Below are 22,539 nucleotides of genomic sequence, written 5' to 3'. Positions count from 1 at the left end.
GAAAGCCAAGATCAGGGTTTGTGGGATGGCAACTACTGCTAAGGAAGGGGTTTCTCCCATAAGTAGCAGTTGCTGGTCCTTGTCCACCCATCTCCTTCCTTAGCTGTCCCAGCAAGTATGTCTTTTCAGGGACCTCCCTCCCCTCTTTCTCTCCCAGCTCTATCCCTTCTCCCTTTTGTGCCCTTTCTGTGAACGGAGCAGCATAGTTCTGGCCTTCATCTGCAGGGTTGCAAAACCCCATCTTGCCAATAGGATCACAAAACCTTGAGCCAGCCCTGGTTATTCATTAGTTGCTCTCTGTCACTCTGCTTTTAAAAGGATTCAGTCCTCCGGCTAAGGACCGGCAGCTGTACCATGTGATTTGGGTGACCAGACGCACAACAGCAAACAGTGAAAGGCACACCGATTAACCAAAATTATTTAGCAAATATTTGTGAATAAAGAATATCTTTCAAGGTGAGGTTCTCGTTAATAATTCATTAGCAATAAAAGGAACCTGATTTATAACAACTCGTCTCTGCGGTAAGCAATTGAGTCACTTTGAGCTCTCTCCATAGGGGTAGCCTCTTTGGAATGGTATTGAGCTCTGTGAAGAGCAGTCCTTGTTTTGTCTCTATTGCATACCTGAGACAGTAGATTTCATTCTTCATGGCAGTATATCCACCATATTATCAGAAGACTCTAGCTGCTGGCAAAAACCAGTTTTAGAAATAAAAATTTCTACTATCTCAGAATTACTGTAGTAATGAAGGAAAGTTTGAAACAATGACAAGCTTGAGTCAAAGAGATTATTTCAAAAATTTACCCAGAAAACTTCTCTAAATTCTATTTAATCCAGTCAGGGAGAGGGGGGAGGTAGAGGGAAGAGGCTTCTGTGTTTAATTTAATTCTTGATTAATTTGCAAATTGCTTGGCAAACAAGTTTATGCATATTAATTACATTTCTAATGAAAAATATTTGCCAATGCACCTGTTTTCATGGCAAAGTATAGACTGGGCTTGCAAAGCTAATATATGTCATTTAGTAACTGTTGACTCAACCATTTTGATAGAGTACATATTGCTGGAGGAGCAAATGCTGTCACACAATTTTTTTGCTGACATCAGGCTGTACAAGACACAGAGTGGCTGGGGCTGGTTGTTGATGGGGACCCCAAGATTAAAGCAGCTGTGTGAGTGCAGGTGACAGCGGAAACATCCCATAGTAACCCAACAGAGTAATTTTCTCTGAGTGAGGGACTAACCAAAAGAAAAATGTTGGTAAAAGTCCCCTAGTTTATGTATGCAAAGACTTGCCAGGTGTATTTGCTTGCTGTTTCACAGGGTTTTATCATGAGAACAGAGTCTTTTGAAATATGTTGTCAGTGTTGATTCAGCTAGTACCTGACTTGTTCTTTTATTGGCAAAATGGCCCATGTAACGCCACAGACGGGAGCTGACAGTTTGAACCATATTGGTCAAAACCTGAGCCTAGGCAAAATTTAGATGATGGGAAGTACATTGTGCAGCTAGAGTTTATTCCTATAGGTATCTCTGAGCAATGTATTTGATTTTTACTGGTATGGTATGATTTGAGTTTTGCAAACCATGCTCGGTTTTGTTATTTAAAAGAAAATTTGAAGTAAAATGCTTAAATTAACATTCACTGTTTATTTCTGCTTCATTATTTAAAGTGTTTATTCAGTACCACAATTTAGTCTTCACTGAGCTTGTAATGCATCTTGTATAGAATTGCCAGAACTATAATATAACATTAGCAAATCTAATGCTAAATGGTGCTTGTTAATGGTTGAAATTATAGTTTAGATCCTGAGAGTATAAAAGCATCGTAAGATCCTTTGCACTTGGATATGGGTTTTGAAATTCATATTAATGTTGATGAAATTTATGCTCGGGGATCTGGGAGAAAATATGCACCGTGAAAACTGAATGTCTCATAGCTGTGCTTCACCACAATGCAGAGTGCTGAAACGATCTCCGCCTGTTGCAAGCCTCACTCAAGGCACAGTAATTATAGTAATTAATGGCATTGTAAAGCACTACTTATTTTTAGTAGGTGTAATTGCCAAGGATGCTTCTTTTTAAAATGCTTTGAACTGCATTCTCTGTCAGTAAGCACAGAGGCTGTCAGATGTTTTTTCTAATTGAGAAAAACAAATCAGTCATCAAAGTCAAAATTCTTAGGAATAGTGGAGCCATAGCTGATGCTGAGAAGGGACGTGGTCCCTCAGGAGTGACACTGATTTTTAATGTGTCTGCTCGTGAAGTAAGATACTGTTTTAACACCTGAACAAGGCTGTGACAAGTGATTGTGACAAGCAATGTACGAAGTTTACCCAGTCACCTAGGTTCAGCTCAGATTGTGTTTACAGGGATAGCCTGAGTTTTCTAAAGATCAGTCCCTGACAGGTAAGCATCCTGTTTTCTTTGTGGCAGGCTTGTTTGCTTCCTTCAGAAATGCACTGCAAGAAACTCTTACCATTTTTCTGCACCTTAATGGGTAGAATTGAATAAATACAAGAAGAACAAAGGAAATACCTAGGTATGAGAATGACTTTTGATTGAACAAATGGATTTCACCTCTGCAAAATCAAACAGAAGCATCATGATTTTCTGTAACATTTAAATGACTAAGTAACACACAGAGAAAAAAGTAAAACCAGCTAAGTGAAGAATATATTAAATGATTAATGGCAGATATCCCAAAACCCAGGAGGCTTATGAGGAGAGAAACAGTGAATGAATCTGAAAAGCACAAAAAACCCTTTCCTATCGAGTTACAAGACAGCTGATTTTGAAAGACAGAACAGAAGGTCAGGATGCAAGAAAACATGATTTAATAAAATAGTACAGATGTTAACTAAAGAAAGTAGCTATTAAAAAGAAATTAAAAATTAAAACAGTAGAATCCTAATGATACATACTTCTGGGGTCTGGATCCATCACAGTACCATCTCCTTCAGTAGACCTGGTGGGGCTTGTGGGTGACAAGGTCAACAGTGTTTCATTGCACGCAAATCCAGGGTCCAAAACACCCAAATGCAGCCTACCATTTCTTGACATTTGAAGTCTGTCGTCTATAACAGAGTACCTATAGCATCAATGCACATTTTTACAGATACTGAAGAATAAGTCCTCAACATGTAGTCAAATCACCAGAACCTTACTGACTCGCAGGAAGCTAGCCCTGTCCCAACTAGCTGAAGACTCAGCTTTAAATAAGGGGGTTTAGTTAAGAACTGAATGATTAAATTACCATATATGACATAAAGAGATTAGCACCACACTGGTTTTATACCAGAGTAATTCATCTGACTTCAGACAAATGACTCCTAGTTTGTAGGAGTGACTATAACTAGCCAAAGAGGAACTGTTGTGTGGTGGGGAAGAGACCAGGTTGTAGAGCACAGCCAGTGATACAGACTGGTTTAAACTGGAAAAATTTAAGGGGGGTACAGAGCAGTCTTTGAGAAAGAAACCACAAAAGTTGCAGTGAATAGGCAACAAGCGTTTTCTGGGGAATAGGCATTTACTGGCTTTGACTTCCTCTCCTGTTTGTTTCTTTTTTGAAATGTTAAACACAAAGAATGGGCAAGTCTGTCTAGAGGGGGTGGGTTGGGCTGTAGCATGGAGCAGATGAGAAAGTTAGTTGCTTGTGCTATCAGAAAAGCCAGCCTTCACTAGCTGCAGGTCTGTGTGGAAGCAGTGATTTGCCACATGATGCTCTGCAGAGGACAGCTGTCAGATGAGAAGGACTGACTGCTGCAAATGAATTCATCAGATTTATTCAATCCAGTCACCTCTGACACTATTCTCTGCAAGTTTTACCAAACATTCATTGACATAGTGGCATATATATTCAGCTGTGCTGGAGAGAACCAGCAGTCAATGGAGAATTCAGAGCATTTAGTTTCAGTGTGCAGAGTCTGAAGGTACTTTTCTCACCACTTGTTTGTTTTGGGGTTGGGTTTTGAGGGATTTTTTTTTTTTTTTGTGGTTGTTGTTGTTCCTCAAAGGAAAAAAATCTGTCTCAGCTAATGTGGGTGTTAATATGTGGAAAGAGTTAGTCTTGAAGCAGCCATGTAGGCTGACAGACTAGGATCCCTTTTGTTGTTCTACTCTACCTCTGATTTAATATCCACATCTCACTGGAAACCCAAACACAAATAATGAGGAGGCAAATGACAAACGCACTTGTGTCAATATTTCCACTTTCTGATGATTTCTTAAGCAGGACTTTCCATGGCTGTGTTTGCAGTTCAAATAAAACTGTAGGAAATAATGCAAGTATACTAAGGCGCTAAAAGCGATGGTCAACAAATAAGGGCTCAGCATGTGTGCATTTTAATGAGGTGTTAATTGAGAGTAGGGTGAAGGTAAATGGAGAGCTCAGAAAGGGGGCTTGCTGGATTTGTTGGAAACCAGAACCATCTAAATGCTAGGCTGTCTAACACAGAATAAGGACAAGTTCAATTCTAGTTTTTCCTACTTCAGGCTGTGTTACAGTTATATTGGTTGGAACATTTGTAATTGATTTACTAAGAGCTATCACTCCAAGTTCAAAAAAACAGATGGATAGTATTTAATTTCTGAAGCAGGACCGCTCACGTATTTACATATAGAAAACGAGGGAAGCAAAATATTCATTCTGACCGTGTCCCATTCTTTAATCCTCCAGTTAAACTGAAAATTTGTCTAGTGCTGTGTTCCTGAATCACATCACAAAACACTGAAGTGAAGTCATTTTATAGCCTTTCCTTTTCCTCCAGAAAGAGTGTGGCAACACTATACTTCCATAGTTCAAGTGTTTCAACCAAGGAGAAATTCATATGAAAGGCTCTCAAAAGTGCTACTTTATCTCCATATTCACTATTCAGGCTTGAAAGTGAACCCTTTTTTGGCTGCCTGACAGAATAAAATATTTAAATACATGCCTTTGATTTCCTACTTGAAATAGAAAACAAAAGCACTGTTTTTAGGAAGCTAAATCACTTTTTACTCTGATACTTCATTAAGCTCACTAGAGACTTGTGTCTGTCTCAATTTTCAAAGTGCTGCAAGAGGTTTTAGTTTTGTGATTCCTCTTTGACTGAATCCCTTATTCCCTGCTTGGAAATGTAGTAAAGCTGAAATGTCAGTCCTATGATAGCTGGGAATATTCTCGTGTTTTTTTTCCTGCAAAACTAGTGTGCATGTAGCTAATGGAGGTATTTTTGAAGTGCCCTTAATCTACATCTGTAACTTGAAGTGAAGCATTGAGTTTTTTGCAGGCGGTAGTTATTTTTACCAAAGTGTAACTCTCTTCCACATCTGCTCATTTAGCGATAAAACTGACCCATAGACTGTGCAGCTGTCAAAGGGCTGCATGAATGGGCACTTGCCTTGCGATTAGATGAAGGGGAATCCCTGAGTGGCAGAAAGCCAGCATCAGTATTTTACCTACACGATCTCCTGGGCGGTAATACCCTGAAGAAGAAAATATAGCAACCTTTGCAGAATTATTGCCAGCCCATACTAACTGGCTAGAGCAACTCAAAACTCTTCTGTTTATAGGAGACCCAAGCTGCCCTCCTGCTTGGCCATTAATTAGAGCGCAAGATGCCATGTGATGTTAGGATCAACTTTGTCCCTTTATTCTGTCCTGAGCATGAGCAGGTTGAAAAAGAACTACTTTCAGCCTGAACAAAAGTGCCACAATGCCACTGGACGGGCTGTGTTTTGTGCAAGCCTGTCCCAGCTAGAAGGCATCCAAGACCCACAGCGTTTACAGCCCAGGTGGCTACTCAGTATGGTTTGGCTCTCTGACACCACATCTCTCAAACAGAGCACGTGAATTTCCCTCAGCCCCACTCAGAATTGCTCAGCAGTCATCCTGCTCGGGGGCAACGCTCCCACGTAGCACCACACAGGCTGGTGATCTAGCATCTTGATAACACTAGGTCTGGGGTTCTTTTTTGTTCAGTCTGGATGAAATCAATTGCATTACAGAGAAATGTAATATAGTTCAATAGACATTACTCCAAATGCCTGTGGAGCTTAATAGAATTAAAAAAAAAATCTTATTCATAACAATTTTTGACCCACCTGTAGAATTCTCCTGCAAAAATGTTATTCCCTGTTGAATTTCACCAGAGAGTTTCAGGAAGTTAATCTGAAGTTGCTATTTTCTACAAAAACTTATAGCACTTATTAATAACCACAAAGGTAAGAATCAACAAACAAAAGAATATGGGTAGATATGCCAGCAGGAAAAAAGTCAAGCAAAATGAAGAATGGTTCATGTGTCTTTTTCTCTCCTACATTGCTTGTACACCTAACTCATCTAGACCTTACTCTGCACTCCACCTCTGATCTCAGGTGCATCCAAATGCATCCTGGTGTTAAGAGTTGATGTGGAAGCAAACCGTTTATTTCTCTGAAGTCAATAGCTTATACAGTTTAAACAGCTTTCTTTTTATGTACTTTCTGTAATCTGAAATTTCTCTATAAAAAAGTTAGAGAACCTCAAGGTTCAACACAGTACAAGACAACTACAGGAATTCTGAACATTGGACTTTTGGCATCCATTTTGATTAAAATCCATTAACATTTTCTAGGTCATTATACTCACTTACAACATGCAAAAACTTGGCATGCCAGATCTGCTCTGGGGAAGAAAGGGTTGACCAATAATGGATTTCACCCTTCAAAAATGGAAAAAAAAATCCATGAAACATGGTAAAATAATAATTACATGGAAGTGGTGTGCAAATGATAATGTCTGATTGAATACCTCCTTTACTGGAGATTCTACTACTATGGTAACAGACAAAAAGCCTAATATATTCTGACTAATCAGGATTGATGTTAATTAAAGAAGAGTTCAAGATAATGACTTCTCATTACTATGTGAGAGCTAGAAATAGATTGTTCTACCTCTAGGTAAAATAAGCAATTAGATAACTTGTGTTTTTACGGACTTCTTTTTTAAGAAGTCTTATCTCATTCTCTCTTCTTTTTCTGTTGTCAAAATATTAATATATACATGTCTGATTTTTATCGCTGCTCATCTAGATGCACTTTTTTTGTGGTTCTCAGGCTACGTTATTCTTTCACTTCAATAGAATTATTTTTCCTGTTGCTATAAGGAAAGCACAGCTTATTGGTCAAAAAAATTAAAAATAGAGATGCTAAGAATAAAGCCTTGGATTACACATTGGAAAATACAGACAATGTGAAGTAAAGGCAGAGTTGAATACCTCATGGAAGCAGTAGAGTTTTCTTTAGAAAAGGAAAAAAACCTTCAATTTTGTCTTCCTAGTCATTTGGCTGCCCTGATAGGAGAATATTAGAATGGTAAAACCCCCATTTGGAAGGTGTCTCTTGCTTCTGCAGATAGTAAATAGCAAGAAGACAAAGGGCCTCTGAAAAATTGTTGGCTTTCTGATCCTTTCCTAAAACCACCATGAGTTGTGGTTTCAGCATCATCACTTGCATTCCTCATGTATGAGGGTATAAGGAAACCAATAGCCCCTCCAGATCCTAGGTGCTTATGATCTGGCACCATCAGACTTCCCCGGCAAGGAAAAGAAAAGAAGCTTCATTTCAATGACAGCATGGTTCCACCAGATTTCTTCTTTTTTCTGTTTTTCCTCTGTTGGACACTAGATTTTTAAAAAGTTCAAGAACTGTAGGTGTTAAACAAGGTGGGCTGTGTTATCATGAACTTGTAACCCTCTTTAATAATCAAAGGACTCATTGACTTAAATTCTGCCTTTCTATGTGCCATTCGTCAGAGTGATTACCCAGGACTGCTACTGATACAAGGGCAGACCTGGAGTCACTCTCTGTGGAATTAAGCTGTTGTACTTTTGAAAGAAACATTTAAAAATGGTGGTTTGGCGATACTAGAGGTTTAACAAATACTTTCTGTAAGTATGTACAGTCATTAGATCTGTGCAGAACCAAATAAAACTGAAAACTCATTGGACCGGAGGTTTCACTGAAAACCAGGCTACAAAATCTTTTGGCAAAAAGATTCGAACAGGCAGGATGAACTTTGAGAGAAAATGAGCTGAATTTTCAATAAACATGGAGTTGCTTGGTGGAGGAACACTTGTAATTAAACTACAAGGATTTCCAGGACACTATCCATTACCACACAGAATACAGTGGCTTTGTTTAAGATTTCCTTTGAAACCTGAAATTTATTCAAACCCAGAAATTTCAGGTGATAGTTAAGGTGCACAGATACATGTGAAATAAAGCAAAAGGTTATCTGCTGCAGTGCACAAGAAAAACAAAACCACTGAGCATAATCAGAAGGAGACAGCATACGTAAATTGCATAGGAAAAGACTAATGAGTTTACCTATTCCTACCTGTTTATATTCATATAAAACTGTTCCTTATAGTATATCCTTCACTGTTTTATTTTGCCTTGCTGTAAGTTCACCTAGAAAACTCAAATAAGCAGGATCTCATGAAGCCCATGCAATCAATGACAAATGGTTGGAGAGAAATAGGTGTAGAAACCATTAATTTGTTTAAGAATGAAATGAAGTGAAGCACCAAAACACTAATGGAAATGTAGTTTGTGTTAACTGTAGAATTGTAGTGATATGTCTTAGAATATAGTATATAGATTAGAAACAGAAGTGCTCACAGACAAAAGGGAAAATATGTTTATGTTATCTGTAAGGATAGAATAAGGAAACATTTGCACCAAAGAAATTGATGAATTCACATTGTATCACTGGATTCACAGTGTTCCATGATACAACTGCTTGGAACTGAATAGAAAATATGCTGTACCCTAAAAGTAGAATTTGTTTCCACCTGAAATAAATGGAAAATGTTCATCATAGAATCATCACAGAATCATCATAGAATGGTTTGGGTTGGAAGGGACTTTAAAGATCATCTAGTTCCAACCCCCCTGCCATGGACAGGGACACTTTCCACTAGACCAAGTTGCTCAAAGCCCCATCCAACCTGGCCTTGAACACTTCCAGGGACGGGGCATCCATAGCTTCTCTGGGCAACCTGTTCCAGTGCCTCACCATCCTCATAGTGAAGAATTTCTTCCTTATATCTAAGCTAAATCTACCCTCTTTCAATTTAAAGCCATTACCCCTTGTCCTCTCACTACACGCCCTTGTAAAAAGTCCCTCTCTGGCTTTCTTGTAGGCCCCCTTTAAGTACTGGAAGGCTGCTATAGGGTCTTCCTGGAGCCTTCTCTTCACCAGGCTGAACAACCCCAACTCTCTCAGCCTGTGTTCACTAACTACTATCAGTAGCAGGCCAATGGCACACAGCTGAGACATTATTCACACATGAATCCTCCAGCCGGATCTTTAAAACATTTTACAAAATTAGGCCAAGCCATATAGGTATCAACAGGACCTTTTCAAACTAACCTCTGTGTTGCTTTTTAATAAGGATATATGTGTAGACCATTCTAAATTGGATGATGTGGTAGCTCTTTAAGTTTTGCGACTTTAATTCATTTAAAGAAAGTAGAAACTAGTGTGTGGGAGACATTTAGTGACATACAGGGATTCCCAAAGCACTTGAGAAGCTTGAAAATAATTTAATTATCCTTGTATCACACTGATTTTCCTCCTCAGCTCCTGGGAACTGTACAGTTACCATCTGTGTTCATCCTAGAATATTTAAGGCCCCTGGCTAGCAAATCCTTGGTTTACTGTGAGATTTCTGTTTTATCACATAAATTATTGCCATAGATTGAAGATCTAATGGAAGTCTTTTCAGCTTTCACCAATACTTAGTACCAAGGAACGTTTATCATCTTTGATGAGGAAGGGGGCAAGTATAAATGTTAGGTTACAGTCATTATCTGACTGGGAGAAAAATAATTAATGCCATAGTCTGTACTGAGAGAGCTTTAGAACAAACAAAAAATAGTTGGCTTTAATGAAGAAGCTGAAGCAAGAGAAGGATACTTAGCAAAAAGGTGAATTAAGGTGCTGTTGGAAATCTCATTAGTGAAAAACAGTCAGACAATAAAATGGAAATAACAGTCCACTAATAACTTGCTTAAGTTACTTAGATGAAAGAGAAAATTGTCTTCAATGTATTTCTTTATGAAAGAACAGATCAAGCAATATATCCCAATTTCAACACAGTCTGTTTGGTTCATAATATGCTTTTCTGATTCCAGATCAGGCTTTTCAGCAGACAAGAGCAATAAGCACCCTGCTGCTTCTGTGTTACCACTTCTCGCAAGACACAGAATATCAATAAGGACACCTGCCTCGTAAGTGCCGTAGTGAGGAAGGAACTATGGCTGCTTTATGTGAAGTACACCAAGTTAGAAGTGGTTCATCCCAGTGGCTGGTGGCAATCCCAGCAACATGTTACCGGTAAGAAAATGAGGATAACCTGACTGAGCCGTGATTTCCAAGGAATTGCCTGCAGTCAGATTTGCTGTATGAGATTGTTCCTGGATAAATGTCCTGGGTGATGGCTTCACACCCAGACGTGTCATGTCATTCTGTCCAACCATGGTTTTTAGGTTATTTTTCCAAAACTTAAGAGCTTAGCAATTTCTTTTTTTCTTTTGAGCACCTTTCCCTTTCTTTTTCCTGTCATTTTCAGGTACAAGGAATGATTCATCTCCCTTCTTCCTTGTGACTTTCCACCTCAGGTGAACCAAGCAGAAATGGAATCGACATTTTTTAAATAGAAGGGTTTTGATGGAGATTTATGGGATTGGTCTTCTTCTTCAACATGTTCTTGTGTCAGTTGCGGTTTCCTAGAAGCAAGCATATTCTTCACAACATTTTCACAAACAAACCTTATAATTTCCCTTTTCACATTATTGATTCCAAGCATTTCTTGAATATGTCTGTAGACGTTGTTGAAAGCACTGAAGTCAATAGCAAGCTTGGGCAGTAGAGTAGACCACAGGTGAACAGCACTATAAAGGACTGTAAACGAACTCTGATGCTGGTCTTACAAACCAAGAAATAGAACACAGCTATAGCCCTCATCTCTATTTTATCTTTCCATGTGGCAAGAAAACTTAGTAGATCTGAAAGTAGTTAATGAAAGCAGTATAAAACTAAATCTACTGTACCTTGTGGTCAGCCAAATATGCAGTAATGTGCTTGTTAAAATCAACAAGAACTACTTGGAATTGGCCAAGAAGCATACTACTTTGGAAGGACTTGAGGGTCATATGTAGAAAAGGAACACAACCAAAATGTTGCATTACAGGGAAAATGTAATAGTGGAAGGAAAAGCAGTAGGGGTTTGGCTATGATTTTTAGTTATGATTTTTTTATGTAGCAATTAGAATGGGAGTCAGGAAATATCTCTGTAATCACTGACATGATCTCAGGCAAAACACTTACCATCTGGAGTTTTGGTGTTCCTACCTGTGAAATCTGAGAAACACCTGGAAATTCACAAGGGAGAGGTGTTATATTTAATGTCTAGATCGTGCTGTTCAGAAGGACTCTACCAATGGGCAATATGTGATTCTTCACTCGTTGGCTCAACTCGTTCTGAGATTAAAGATTAAACTAAAACCAGCAGCTCAGATTTTAGTCCCTCAGAGTTGTAAGGGTCAGGAAGCTTTATATTTGAACATGCAACAGCATTTAGAGCTGGAGGGAACCTAAAGGAAAAATAAATCCTTTGAATTAACAAGTAATAGAGATGTCATATGGCTGTGATTTTGGCCTGCTGTTTAAGTTATGCGGGGTGCACAGAGTACTATCTGCTCTGCTAGGAAATAGCTGTCAAATTGAGTAGAAGATATTCTACAACATTGTACGATGGAAAGATTTGCCAAACTTCTCTCTGCTTTTCCCCTCTAGTTTTGACCATCTTCAACAACTTTCAGTTTTTAGAGGAACAGGGAAGACATTTTGAAATGTTGATACTTGCATTTCTCTGTCAAAACCTTGCAGCGTTGAGCAGGAGTAGCATCACAGACCTCTTCCCTTGTCCTCTCCTGTTGTACTTTCCGACTCTCAAGGCCCAGGGCCAGGGGTTGACCAGCTGCTGCTATCAAGTGTCCCCTATTAAGCAGGTCCACTGCCATGCTGCAAAGATGAGGGAAATTGAGATATAGGACCTGGCAGCTGTCTGCATCAGGGTCCTGCGTTATACCTTGCTCTAGTCCTGTGCCAGCTACACTGCACAGCTGACGGCTGCCTGTGGCTGCAAGGCGCTGGAAGTGTTTATCACAAACATCTCTTCCAAACTCTTGTCACGCAGGGGAAATGTATGAAATGTAGCAGGGAAGTGCTGCTGAGTCCCACTGATGTTCTGCAGCAAGGCAAGTTAGCTGCCATTAATTCACTAAGCCTGAAAGAAAAGAAAGTGACTCTGGCTGGTGCCGACCGGAGTCCGGTATGGAGAAATCTCCATGGGAAATTTCTAAAGGGTGGTGACAAGAAAACTTAGGATGAGCTTATGGTTTTGCTGCTGTTGCTGAAGTTATCAAAAACCCCAATCTTAGTCTCTGGGTGTACTTTTGGAATTCAGCAGTCCATTTATCCAGCTGAATTAAACTGTTGAAGCTCTGCTGATTTCAGGAAAATTAATGAAGATGTAACAATTTTCCTTGGCTGGTGAGATGGCCTGGGATACCACTTTCAATGCCGAGAGGGAGCTCAGTCTGCTGACAAAGAGCTGTCAGCATGTCGTAGTGTTTGTAAGATTCGTTGCATAATGTCACTTAAAGAGATGGTAAGGGGAAAAGGAGACACCAAAAAGTAGTGGCTGTGGGCAGAAGGCCAGAAGCAGTCATTTCACTGCCATATCCATTAAAAGAAAAGGGGAAAAAAACATCTGTGGCAGCTAAATTGGTGTAATAAAGTCAGCAGATGAAAGCAAAAAGATCAGAAGAAAAGAAACACAAAACATAGAAAAATGAAACTGGAGAAGTTTAAACGTGCTTTTTATTTCTGGAAGTTTGCAATGGAATAGGAGGTAGAGGAAAACATTTTATTAAAAAAATATGAAAAGTTGAGACTGTTTCCTCCTCGTGCAAGGAAATCGCTTGCAGAAGGAAGCCAGGGTTGTAGCACAGTGTATTCCTCTGCACTCCCAGCCGTGAGGGAGAGACTCTGTCACAAGTGAGACCAGGGCATGGATGGTGCTGGAAAATCTCCGAGGAGGTGCCATGATTTCCAGCAGTTCTGTTTCTTTTGCCTTTAGGGTGACGCTTTTTAAAAATGAGCTTCCAACTACTTTTCGCGAACGACTTCATGGCACATTTCACAAACATGTTGATCCTCGTGTCCTGGCAAAATTCCAGTTTGGGTAATTGCATCTGCATTGGGTAATTACGTCTGCATAAGCTCAGCTAGAGATATCATCCAGAGCACAGGAAGAATCCTGCACACAAGCTGCTGACCTCAACTTTAAAAAGAGACCCTGAAGTTTGTGTATTGTTAAATGGTATTGTAATTTTTAACCCAAGGGTGGTAAAATCAGGGTGACTGTGTTGCTGCCTGCTTACAGTATGCTAATCAGTTGAAGTTTGCGGAGTACTTTTACATCCTTCAGGGTAAACAGTCACATAAATGTATGCTACTTCCCAATGAAAAGAGTAGGGTGCATATACTAGGGAAAGTAAAGAAAAAAGAAGTGGGAAAGGTTAAAGCTATAGAAGAGCGAAAGAGAGAGAGACTGACTGAAAGAAAAATAGCAAGGAAGAAAAATTCATTGCACACATTCAATGTCACATCCAAGCTACTACAAATAGTCTGTGATATTATTATTACAAGAAAATATTAAAAATTGACTGAAGGCTCACATAAAATATAGTTTTCCTATTTTATTTTAAGGCTGTTAATATACTACTATACATTGCACTTAAAATACAGAAGCAGAACTTTGCTTGCTATTATTCAAATACAAGTAATGCTTGATGGCTATTGTGAAGTTCCAGTATGTATCCTTATATAAGGTGCCATTTGAATGCACAAGACCTCACTGAAGTTCAGTCCAGCTGACACTGAGATTTTCTTAAAGTATTTGTAAAAATAGCGGGTTGTGAACACATTTATTGATATTATTGTGGAGGAAATGCGCTTATCTATGAAACACTAAGAGTTTGCTTGTAAATAGCTAATTGTATATTCACAACTGGCATCATCAATAGAAAAGACACATTTTGGCCAGTAGAACTGGTACTGCTCTGATTGCTGTCAATTTAATTCATGGATCACTGACATGCCGATGTACAATTATGTTAGCAAAGGGAGCTTAGGGAATGCAGAAGTAATGAATTCTGAAAGAGATTTGTTTAAAAAACAGTGTGTATTGTATAGGACACTTTTTTGGGAGGACTGCTGAAGAACAGGACTGTGGAAAGAGGATAACTTGGTAAAATACGTTTTTGATGCATGATTATTTGTCAGTTATTGCAATGTCAGAACCAGGCATCTCCTCTTGTAATGAAATAAATCCAAATAACAAAAGCCTCCGAATATATATAGACTATTTGCACTTAATTCATTTAAGTCTAGCCTACCTGGCTGCATCTGGTTCCAGAAAATGGAATCAGCCACCCAGAGTAGTCCCATGTTTTCTCTATGGTGGCTTTAGCCGCTAATCTATTGTTTAAAAGAAAGAAGGGGCAGAACAACTTATATTTCTCCCCTTTTATCACTGTGCTATAAAATGGGAGTGATGGCCGTGTTTTTGTTTTCCATGACTACAATTAGTCATATTCAGAGCGTCCCTAACCTCATCAGGTGGGTAAAAATCTGCTTTGTGGAGCCTGTTTTGCCGCATTGGCCAGAAGCAGCTTCTGAGTAAGTTAGCATTGGCAAGACTGAGGAAATCTTGGAGGTATGTGGAACGAGACCTTCAGATGCCCTAAAATGCTGTCAGGCAGGATTGTATACACCTGGGAACATCAGGTACCTACAACTTTTTGAAGGTTTAGCATCTGGAATTTTTTTGATCCCAGCCTAATTAGTCAGCATTCCATGCTATTGGTCATAAATAGCAAAGATATAGAAAGGATCCTAATGCAATAGGTTGAGCAGTGCTTAATTAAGATCAAGCCTTTGATACAGTATGCATAGTCATAGACCCAAATGCATTCTGCTTAACTGTAAACAATTTAGGAGTGCAGTCTCTCTATTCAATAGAGAATGGTAAGTAGGCACTCTCAAAGATAATTCATGCCTTAATGGGACTCAGTCACACTCTGGAGGTGCCTATGGCCTTGGACAATAGAGGGTTCCTCTCGTGATTATATACTTAAAGCAATTCAGTTAGGTGAGGCTTTGAAGCCACAGTTTTAAAGCCAGAAGGAAGAATTATGTTCAGCCAGTGGACCTCCAGTGCAACATAAGCCATAGAATTTCACCAAGCATCATTGCTTGTGTGCCAAGCCTCCCGCTTGAACTGGAGCATATCTCTTAAAAAGATCAGCTGGAGAAACTGCCTGTTTAAAACCAGGATGTTCAGTTTTATTATTATAGTTCCAGCATATTTCCTAAAATTGTTGGAATGCCAGATGCCACTTTGGTGAACTCCAGATGGCGGAACTTTAATCAGTAGTGAGATGTGATTTACTAGAAATGCTCCTTGACAGCAAAAGTAGATCTCAGGCTTCTTCTTTTTTGAAGTACTTTGGTTTGCTCTTCAGACCATGCCTTTAAATTTTCTTCACTGTACAGATTTACGATAAGTATCGTTATTGTAAAAAAGTACCACAGAACAAAATATTGCTTGCAATGCAGGGTGGTGAGACGTACAATTCTTTATTATAAGGGTTACCCAAGAATCTAGAACATCAGACTATCTCTTTTTTTTCAGGCTGAAAGCCTACTTTTGTTTAGTGTTCACAGTATGCCTTAAAATACTTTCCTCCACTTCTCAACCTCAAGGTATTGTTTCATATGGTAACAGCATGCATAGTTCTAAATGTTTGCATCAGGACCAGGTTCTCTGGTCTGCTTTGTTTTGTGCTGCCTGTAGGTTCCCAGCTGGGGTTCCTCCATTGATGAGAGAGCATAAAGTCAAAGATAGCTCTCTTCATCTTTCCCCTTTCCAGCCCACTCACAGGAGCAAAGCAGTGGGCAGCAGCCAGAATATGATACACTGCTATCCCCATCCGTCCTGTATTCTCTGTGATCACATCTATCATCTTTATTCAGGGAGACTGGGCTGCTGGAAGGAACCCAAAAGATTTGACCACATCTTTCTGTTGTGGAAGCCTTTTATACTCTTTCTTTCAGCTAAAAGTGCAACCCGATAATAATGTGTCCTATTTCTTCTATGGGCATCAGGAATAACATGACACTGCAGTGTCATGTAGAAAGATAGTCATACTCTACAGCTCAAAATAGCATAAATATGCAAAGCCAAAGCCATCCTTATAGCATGTGTAACTTTGAGTGCCCTGGAGTTACTCACACCATGAATTCCAGTGCTCATACTCTTGCTTTCATAGGCTGCATCTGCTGTGCAGTGCTGGTTTTAATGTGACTCGTTCAGCTTTCATGTCCATTAAGCAGTGGACATGTGGGCTTATGCAAAGCCCAGGTGCCCAAATACCTGTCCTGTTTTTCAGGTGGGTCCTGAGCTCTGTGCTGCCATATGTGAGGGACTGAAAGAGTTAATGCCTGTCAATGTCTCAAACATTGTAGCAACCAAGGTGCGGTCTGCATAACAAAAAGGGCCATTAGCAAGAAGTTGGCTGGCATGGACACAGGGGGGAGGGTGTGCAGTCCTGTGTTCTGGCAGAACCAGCCTGGTAACCCACCACATATGGCCGGAGGCCACACAAAGCTTATTTGAGGAGGGGGCTTGTAGCTCCTTGGAAAGTCCCTAAGACCACCACCCCAATAAGCCGCACATGCTCAGTAGATAAAGAACCCTCTGGAATACTACTATATATGTTGAGAACTGTCTAGAATGAACCCATATAAGTCTTCAAGAGGTGTGACTGTGGACGGAGATTTAGACTATAAAAGACACAACTGCAAAGAGCCACGGCGCGGGCGCGCCCATCACCAGAGGATTGCCATGCTCGTCCCCGACGCCGCGGGATCCAAGGGTGGTGACTATCTCTTTTCTTTTCTCCCTCTTTTTTTTCCTTTTTCCTCTCTTTTCTCTCTTCTTGTGAACGTTTTGCTGCAACCCACGCTGCCCACCGTTACGCCTTCCACAGTTTGGATTGTTCAAATAAAGCATTCAAAGTGATCGTTTGGTGTCGTTTCACCTTAATTTAGCCCGGGGGGATCCCAGAACCTCTGCGACCCTCTGGTCTGTCCGGTCTGGGTCGTAACACTATAGTTGCCCAGGGTATCAGCAATAACAGCTTTAATGCAGGATTAGACAAGGCCACAGAACAATTCACTATCAGAAGTAGCTGTAGTAACAGCTGCATATGTCTGACATAGATTTATGGAGGAACTAGGAGGGCATTATATCAGAGGCCTGCTGTCCTGCTAGCCTCATTCCCTCTCCAGGCACACTGAAGTTGTGTCCACACCTGACAGCATACCTCTAAAAACAACAGCTAGGTCAGAAACATAAGTGAGGTCAACTCTACTGATGGGTTAAAAGCAACTGATCTCCCCATTTCTCCCTCTCTTCATTTCTCTTGGATAAATAATAAATCCTGTTACAGGGAGAACTTCAACGTATTGATTTGGTCTTATCCAATTTTTGTTTTCCCTCACCCTCAGTTATAGGGGTCAATGAGCAGAACATATGTTGAAAGAAGAAGCAGCAGAGCTCAGAATGATCAGGTCAGATGATCACTATTTGGACTGAACTCTCTGAGCCTCTGCCTCTCTACCAACAAAATCATATGATATCTTTCATCCTCAAATATCTCATTGTTGAGGGCCTTGTAAAACTTGACCTGCCTCTCTAAGAATGACTTCATGCTGTGCTGAAACACAACTCCTCTGGGACTGTAAAGTGCTGCCTGTTAAGGAACATATTGCGACATGAATGAAGCTGAAATTAATACTGGGTTGTCTGATGTGTTCCAGGAGGCATTTGGGTCAAGATTTTGGGACTGAATCTCCATTCAAGCCAAAAGGTTGATGGGATAATTAAGGACAAGAGGTATTCATGAGATCAGTTTTACACCTCATCTGAAGTGTGCCATCAGTCCCATCCTTTCTCAGGGTATAATGAAGTCGTTCATTCAGTACTCACTAATAACTGCTGATCGCATAATTCTGGCAGGACCTGCAGCTTTTTAAGTTTTTCTTGGAAGTTACTGATTCTAACACTAGCCCTGCTCCAGTTACCCTTTGCACATTGATAAAATCTCAGCTTTCAGTAGCAATACGGTACAAGTGCACTTTCTTTGTGCTGTGTATCTTCTGATGCTACACCAGTAACCAACCATTTATCATATAATCAGATCCTTGCTGAACTATATGCCATCTGTGATCAAATGAATGATGAATAAATTCAGAATGCAATTTTAGCTAGCCTATTTTTTGTTCATATTTCGTTCTTACTAGATTTGAGTCTTTTTGACCTTGTGAAAAATGGCTGCATTTGAACTAAAAATGTGTTTTATTTCTAGATAATGGACTATGCCAACTTCCATTTCTTTTGGAATTCAATAGAAACTGTTTGGTATATCAGGACATTTTCTACATCCTTATTTACTTTTTCTTCCTTTCAGACTATACTCTTTGATATAGCTAAAACTCCAATCTTTACTCATATCTCCTGGCTCCAGCAATTCTTTTTTGATTTCCATTGTTTTCTGTGTGGCAGGAACTCCTGCTATCAAGCATTACATTTAGTTTTCCACTCATGTAGCTATGAGCTAACAAATTACACCAATTTCTTGAGGCCTTCCAAGCTAAGTGAATTTGGCTCAATCTTTCTCAGCTATCAGCCCTTCCATTATTGTTAGGGAATGCTTCAGTGATATTTATTTGTCATTCTGGTAATGCAAGTTCTTTTGCTTTGATGCTGAGACTTTGAAACCTGGATGCCTGACAACATAGCACTTCCTCCAGAAAGAGTCTAATTAAAATGTGCTAATGCAGTGACCCTTGGTCACTTGCAACCCCTGAAGACATCGCCTATACATATCTGGTATTGTTGTATGTCAGCTTTCAGCAAAGCAAAAAAGGGTTGGATTTACTCACAATGTTGTGCAAGGGCCGGTGTGGGGCTTTACACAAGGCAACAACCATCCCTTCCAAAGCTGCTTGGGAACAGCGTGCTCTCCATGGCCCTTGGGAAAGATGCAGACTGCTCTTTCCCCACGATGTGGCCGCTGAGCTTTGTGCAGCTGCTTATCAGACATTTTCTGCAGCTTCTTTAATGATCTGATTTGCATGTTTACCTATATTGTGTGCACAGCCATAAACATTGGTTTTGCTAAACAGTGTTTTGGCAGAAGTGAACAGCATCAGATGGGGACTGGAAATGCTTGACAGAATTCCCTGGGGCAGAAACAGCAGATGTGGGGAGGCAGAAACTGCAGCAAGCCTCTTAAGAAGACTGGGTAAGGACCTGTGGGAAGACAGAGGCAGTCTGAGCTAACCAGGGGAGCCTGAGATGGATACAGTTGCTTAGCAAAGGGGAACCCTCCTGCGAGTTTCATGCAGGTTGTCATCAGCTTCAGTAACTCTTGGTTTTTCTGTTGGGTCCTGTCATCCCATTCTGTTCCCTCATTAAACCCTCAACTGCTTCTGCTTTTCTCTAGCTCTTCTCATTTACTTCCCATCAATATTTTCATTTCTGTTTTTCCTCAGCATAGGATCTCGCCACATTTCCTCTTTCCATCTCTGGTTCTCTCCATTGCCGCTGTTTCTGCCACTTTCTTCTTGCATGGTTCCTGTCCTTTCCTCTCAATTCCTTACCACATTCTTTGCCTTGCTAATGTGTGGTAGTGACACTGTTCATGACACTGCTGCTGTCTCAACCCTTTTAGAAACCCACAGAGCTTTTTGGTGCCTGGTTTGAACTTCAGTCCAAATACACACACTTGCTGTAATCCCAGTCAGATATAGAGTATATATAGAGTAGTTAAGAGCTGCCAGAGGGAGAGCAGGAGGAGGGAGCATCTGCCTGAGTGCCAAGCAAGGCACATAACAATTGCCAGGTCTTCGTTAGGCTTTGAACATAGGACTCTAGGTAGCTGTAGCTTCAGAATTCACTCTCAGTGAATATTCTTCGTTGGTAAAGGTGGACAGACAGCTCCATCACAGTTGTATCACACAAAAGATGTAGAGATGACAGAACCTGTCATGCTGAAGAAATTCTATGACACAAAATAGCAGAACAGGTGCTATACCACTCCCCTACCTCTTAAGCACAGAGCAGAGACACATCTTTATATGACTCAAGATGCCAGGACACCCATGGGAATTTAAAGGACTGTGTAGGGCAATCCATAGACTGTTTGCACTTCATGAAGGTGAGCCTCAGGAACAGGGTTTTGCAAGCATTAAAGGTGACTCATTGACAACTTAGGCTGCCAGTGCAAGCTGTGCTAAGGCAAAAAAGCTGAACCCAAGCCAAAAGATAAAGACATACACTGTCTGATCTGTCAGTGTAGCATAAGTTGTTGGGAATGTCTCTTGAGACGTTCTCCCACAGACTTTGCTTGAAGAGAGTGTGCTGTTCTCTGCCATTGCATGGTATCTTGCACTACAACATGTCTAAGTTGTGACTCCCGAAATTTTCCTTCGTAATACTTCTTATATAGTATGTTACTGCCTGTAAACCACACCTTAGAAAAGGTACATTCAGCGGTGTGAGCTCTCCAGCTTTACTCAGATCTAACTACTTCATAGCAAAACATGTTCAACAGGCAAATTAGGAGAGTAACCTGGTGCCACACACATTGCCCAGCTAGATATGCTGAAAGGTGGTGCCCCCTTCAACCGGCCTATGCCAGAAATGTTCTAGGTAGATCACTTAGTTATAGTTCTGCACTGTCATGGAAAAGTTTAGAAGGGAGCAAAAGGCCGTCTAATCTATTCTGTGACCACAAAAGAAGACGAACTGTATGTAACCAATCATGAGAGTTGGTTGGTTTTTTCCACTTCTAGGCTATAAGAGGTTAGAAATTATAATATTGGTTTGATAGTTGGCATTTTAAAGGATATCAGTTTGATTTTTCCGATAGAGAGTGGTTGCTAGTTTAGGATGATGTATTATTAAATCATTTTACAAGGAACTAAGATAAATATTTTAAACAAAAGGGAAAAGTATAAGGCAGCATCATAATATAAAAAAACTTATCTAAAACTAAGGTAACTGCTTAACAGATTACAGTTGCATTTAAGTTTACTGCATCTGAGCGAATACTACACTGCAAACTGTGTTCAGGAAACTGCTCTTTTTAATGTCAGTCTTTAATAATTTTGATGTCTTCAAATGCAGTCAGTGATAGAAACTATTCGTCCCATTATTTGTTTTATCAGGGGTAAGGCTGAAAGAACTAAACACACTTTTAAGAAATGGTAGCATTTGCAAAAATTTGTGTGTGCTTTACTATACATTAACCACAAAAGCAGTCAATAAAACTTATTTTGGCTTGAATCTTCAAGCCATCTGTAAGCTATCCCTATGACCTCTAGGACTGGGCTCCAAGTTCAACCTTACTGATATACTCTGGTCTACCATCATATGTCCAAAATTAAGAAAAGAAAGTTTACTTTTAAGATTCCTCCTGCCTGTGTCTTAGTAATGGTGACAGGCAGTCTCAGTACATTGTAGATTGCTGGATATTTGGATATAGCAGAAGTACTCCTGGGGACGGCAGTTTTAATACGATCTTGAAAGGAATGGAAGATCTCTTTGTTTCCAAAGGAGTGACTGCAGTGAGAAAGCAGGGCTATAGATCAAATGGTTAGATTGAACAATAAGTGAGATGATGTATTTTAAATTGCACAATGGTATAATAGTGGGGAGGTGCCAAGCACTCTTTGGAAAGTGGTTGCAGATGTTTCCTACCCAGAACAATACAGATTTTGGAGACTTCATTTAAAAGCAATCACAAGGCAAAAGGTCGCCATGCAAGCTGACTAATTGGTCACTGGCCAGATGGAAACCTGTACTTAGTTCATTTCAAGGACAAGTTGCTGCTGGCTAATGTATGGCAGATGGGGAGCCAGGGGAGTTTATTTTCATGAGTCACGCTGATGTGGGGGCTACATAACTCTTTGTACTGGGGGTCAAGCCAGATCTTGTTTTCCTCATCTGAAGGATAGTCTGTGCGTGCCCCATGTTAAAACAAGGAAGAAGATGTGTATGCATCAGAAGTAGAGATCTCACCAATGGGTCCTATTTCCCTGCGACCTCAAACTGAAGTATCATATGCTTACTGTCAAAGTACTGTATAGGTCTAACCCTCTTCATTGTCCTGTGTCCTGTTTGGGATGCTTTCTGGATGGCATGTGATATTCATCTTCATCCACCGTTTTGTCACTGTCTCCATAATACAGTATATAAATGGAAACGTCTTTCCAGAACAAATCTACAAGATGATCTCCCTCTCTCTGATTCTTCCCAAAGACCCACTTCTACTAGGAAATTTTCTGGGACCTGCATGATAGCTTACTGAGGA

General features: G+C 40.1%; 1 long non-coding RNA gene across 2 annotated transcripts in view; it reads left to right on the top strand.

Annotated features, from left to right (window-relative positions):
* Nucleotides 1–14,405, top strand: part of LOC127024659 (uncharacterized) — a 93,576-nt gene extending 79,171 nt beyond the window's left edge. The window contains exons 3-4 of one of the 2 annotated variants that reach the window (XR_007767587.1): nucleotides 10,162–10,363; nucleotides 13,173–14,405. This is a non-coding gene — a long non-coding RNA (uncharacterized LOC127024659). Of the gene's footprint in view, nucleotides 1–10,161; nucleotides 10,364–10,598; nucleotides 10,914–13,172 lie in introns of those variants that run through there. The other variant, XR_007767588.1, reaches the window with a different exon arrangement.
* Nucleotides 14,406–22,539: the final 8,134 nt, after the last annotated feature.

This window comes from Gymnogyps californianus, chromosome 1, assembly GCF_018139145.2.
Source record: "Gymnogyps californianus isolate 813 chromosome 1, ASM1813914v2, whole genome shotgun sequence".
NCBI classification, from domain to species: domain Eukaryota; kingdom Metazoa; phylum Chordata; class Aves; order Accipitriformes; family Cathartidae; genus Gymnogyps; species Gymnogyps californianus.
The sequence above is the reverse complement of the archived record's forward strand: the minus strand, read 5'-3'. Positions and strand labels throughout refer to the sequence as shown.